The sequence below is a fragment of the Lynx rufus genome, unplaced genomic scaffold (genome assembly GCF_022079265.1).
Source record: "Lynx rufus isolate CCGP_SWC_20201006 ecotype Redwood Valley unplaced genomic scaffold, mLynRuf1.p SCAF_10, whole genome shotgun sequence".
NCBI classification, from domain to species: Eukaryota; Metazoa; Chordata; class Mammalia; order Carnivora; family Felidae; genus Lynx; species Lynx rufus.
Genome location: NW_025814824.1, coordinates 69,536,317 through 69,540,898, shown reverse-complemented (window position 1 = coordinate 69,540,898; position 4,582 = coordinate 69,536,317).

Below are 4,582 nucleotides of genomic sequence, written 5' to 3'. Positions count from 1 at the left end.
GATCTAAAAGTGACTATCCAGTCTTCCTGAGACTTCAGTGGATCATAGACCATTGTCCTGTTCCCTTACTTTCCCAGGTCATTCGGAGTTGTGCTATTTTTGACTGAACCTTGCATAAATTTCCTTAATTTCTACACATTGCAAAGAGCTGGAACACTTTATTTCTCAGCAGCTGGAGCCTTTTTGGTGGCTCCTGGCAGGTCTGCAAGCATGGTAGTGCCTACTGGAAAAATGAGGTTCATCCGTAGCCTGGAAAGGTTAGGTTGAAGTAGTTGTTTGTGACAAGTAAAGAGACTACAGCTGAATTAAACTTAACTTTGCTATTTATGTTTTTCTGGGGCATTGTGAAAATAGAAACCAAAAATGTTGTGCAATGAGAAAATACAAGCATGAAGCCCAAGCAGGAAGTTAAAGACAATGAAAACACCAGTTCTTGTTCCATCCCTGGGAAAACAAACAAGCAACAAGCAAATCAACCACCACTGGAAAGCTTTAGAGTATACCCAAGAGAAATGTTTGCTTATGGACAAAGCCCAAACTCCTTAGAACTATACATCATGCCCTTTGTGATTTGGCCCCATCCCAGTCATGTCCCATGATTAGCCCTCCCTTCTCACTCTCTCTTCCCCAAGTGTGTGGTGCTTTAACCAAAGCAAGCCATTATCCTAAAAACCCATTGTATGCTTTCAAGCTTCTATGAGGTTGTGACTTCTACCCAAAGGCTCCTCCTTTTTTTTTTAAGGCTCCTCCTCCTTATTTCTATCTGGTGAACACCCCTTACTCTTCAAATGAAATCTTCACTCTGCATCTTTTTCTAAACACCTTCACTCCTACCCTCAAATATTTCAGTGAAAAGTTAGTCATCCCACGATTGATAATCAGTAGCCTATTATATACGCTTATACTCTGCATACTCTATTCTTTATCATTTTCCTCCTCCTTCTCCTCCTCTTTCTTTCTCCTCTCCTTCTTCTTCTTTTTCTTCTTCTAGTATCTGTTTTTATTCTAGAACTGGTAGCTACCAGACATATGTGACTCTTTAACTTTAAATCTAAATTAATTAAAATTAAATAAAATTTCCATTCCCCAGCCACATTTTAAATGTTCAATAACTACATTTGGCTATAATGTCTACTGTGTTGGATAGTGCAGATATTGAATATTTCCATTATTGCACAAAGTTCCAATGAGTGAAGCTGTGCTAGAGTATAAGCTCCTTGAAGTTTGGGACCATGTCAAAGTTACTTCTCCATATGTAGAAACGAACCACACGTCTGGAGGTTAATGAAAGCTTGAGAGAATGAATGAAACTTAGCTAAGATTGTGGACTCTGATAGGAGGCTTGAATTCCCAGTGTCTACGCTTTTCGAGAAAAGTGCCAACTATTCCCTTCAAATGTTCCAAAGCGTATCAAATGTACAAATTTCCAGGATAGAAGCAGAAAAAGATGATTTTGGTAGGCTCTTGCATTCCTACTTTAATAATACTTTTCAAATGCATTTTCCAAAGGTGGTAGTATCTTGAACAAAATAAGAGCGAATGGAAGGGAAAACAAAGGCAGGTTTTTACCTTAGATGGATGTCATTTATAATCCCACATCTGTTCTAAGAGGCTCATTTGTGGGGAGAAGCTTTTGAAATCCTGAAACCTTGTTTTGACAGTTGGTCACTGAGGTGGCTGAATTTATCTTTGCCAAAATTCTCATAATTTTTGAGGGAAGCAAAATATGCCTACATTCTATGAAGGAGACAGAACATTAAATGGATTCATTCTAAGCTTTTGAGACAAGGGCTTTTGAATCCTTTGCAGAGGTAGTGAAATTAGGATCAATGTAGCATATGATATCATTAAGAATCAGCTTCCATGCCAATTCATGTTAGGCCATTTAAAAATATTGCTCCTCTTTCCAAGATGATACTAATGTCATGGGACCTAGAAAGATCACATGGGTCCTAGAGCTAATTAGCCATCAACTCTGACTAGAACCTCAGTTTTCTAACTTCAAGCTCAGAGCTCTTTTCATTATGCAAGAATTTTCTTACTTACCTGGATCACCTGGATGCTCTTATTAAAAATAGCCAGACTTGCTGAATCAAAATCTACAGATTGGGAGTCTGAGAATTTGTATTTTTACCAAGTGTCCAAGGTGGTTTACTATATATTAAAATAAAAGGTATCAATTCCCTTTGGGGTTAAAAATCTCATTTTAATATATGTGGATCTTGCATATAAAATATCTTACCATTCAGTCACCTGGTTGGTTATATAATTTTATTATTTAATCTTAAAGATCTTACTGTTTAATCACCTGGGATTTAGAGTTGGGTCTGATTATTTCACACAGGTACAGAGTCACAGGCTCTGAGTTAAAAGAGATGTTGAAATCATTTCCTCTCATTCTCACTGGACACAGGACTTATTACTATACCATCCCTGGCAGAGGGTCAAGTAACTATTAATTGATTAGCTTCATTCCTCTATGCAGAAACTTCTTGCATTGCTGGGTTGTTTCTCTTATTAGAAAGCACTTTGTTCTGTTGAGCTAAAATCTACCTCCATCTTGGTCTGGTTAGGACTTCCAGCGCAATAAGGAATGTGATTTAGTGTCCTAAGGAGTTGGCTCTCCTGGCTGGAGGGAACTTAGAGATCACATGGTTGAATCTTTTCATTGTTCAGATAAGGAAACTGACATACATTTTTTTCAACATTCATTTAACAAATAATTTGTTGTGCGCTTATTCTTTGGCAAGCCCCAGACCATGGGGACCCAGGAATAAAAGTGGACTTGAACGTTGCTGTCCTGGAGGTTACAGCCTGTGAGGAAGACAGACAGATACTGGTTAAATTATCACAGCAGTATGTCATTTAGCAACACCCTGATAAATGCTATGGAGGAAATAAAGAGTAGACAGGATATCTAATGGGGGCCTGTCTGATTTGGGGGTCAGGGAAAGCATCCCGAGTGAAGCTATCCCTGAGATGGTCAAAAGAGTGGAGAACGGATGAGGGCAGGGAGGAGCCTTTTAGGTTGAGGAACAGCATCTGCAAAGGCTGTGAATAAGGAGGGCAGGAGTTTGAGACAATGAAAGGCTGGAGCTCAGGGAACAGTGGGGAGATAGGTGGGATGAAACTCGAGTAGGGGCCAGAGGTCTTTTGTGCCATGGTAAGGATTTGGTCTTTATCTGAGGGCTAAATGGGGAGCCATGACAAGCTTGCGTTTTTAAGGGTCAATTGGGCTATAGTGCAATTCTTGAACTAGAGGCCAGTCTGAGTGGGTGTGGACACCGGTGATGAATGAAGAACTTACTGCACACATTTAGGTGAGAGACAAGGGTGAGAGGATTAAGGTTTTGGTAGTGGATGGAGAGGAGTGGTCATTTCTGGGGTAAGAGAGGGTTTTTATTTTTATTTTTTATTTTATTTTTTTATTTTAATTTTTTTTAAATATAATTTATTGTCAAATTGGTTTCCATACAACACCCAGTGCTCATCCCAACAAGTGCCCTCCTCAATGCCCATCACCCACTCTCCCCTCTCCCCCACCCCCACCAACCCTCAGTCCGTTCTCAAGGAGAGGGTTTTAAGAAAGGAGGGGTCAAGAGATCCAGATAGAGGGGAAATGACTTATCTAAGACCAGCTAATTACAAAGCAGAAAAAAGGGGTGAAGACTAATGATCTTAACATCAGGATGTGGGTCAGGATGCTACATAGTATGAAGGGATTGGACTTTGGCAGTAAGCACCCAGCTTTGAATGCTGGCCATGCTACTGGTAAACTGATTTTCAGTAATTTCTTCTACCTCTCTGAGATGGGGATGAGGTTGATAAACATATTGCTTTCACAGGGGACTTGTAGAATATTAAATGAGATGTTCCTGAAGTAGCTAGTATGGTGCCCAACACATACCAGACACCCAAATAAATGGTAACCTACCTGAGGTTATTGTTTGTATTACTAATAGCTTTTATATCTTCCTTGAGTTTTCTTTAGGCCCACTTTCTTTGCCTCTTTTTTATATGTCATATTTCCAAAATCCTTTCACTTCCCCAAATACTAATGGAATGTAGTCTTTGTATCAGACATTCCACAGGGCTTCAGTTACACAATATTAAAAACTGTGGCACTTACAACAAACAGAATAAATACAATACTGAATTGTGTAATAGTTGCGTATCATGTAGATTTTGCCTCCGATGACCAGGAAAGACTTCCTAAGCTGATGTTTAGGTCAGCCTTGAAGGATGAATATTTTTCAGTTCGAGAAGAAGCAGAAGATGGTAGTGGTGTAGGAGGTGATGGTGAGGCATTTTATTGAGAAGGAACACCAAGTAGAAAAACACAGAGGCATGAGAAAGCCTCTTCTTCCCTGAAGCCCTGCAAGATCAGCATGGCTGAAGATTTCTTATGGCTGAGTGGCAGAATGTGTCATTGAAAAGATAGACAGGGATTTGACTGTAGAAGAATTTGTAGGTCAAGTTAATATCTTGAACTGTATTCTGTAGATACTCGAGAGACACTGAAGCTTTTTAAGCTGAGTGGCATAATCAGAGTTGTATTTAAAGGAGGTCATTCAAGAGATTA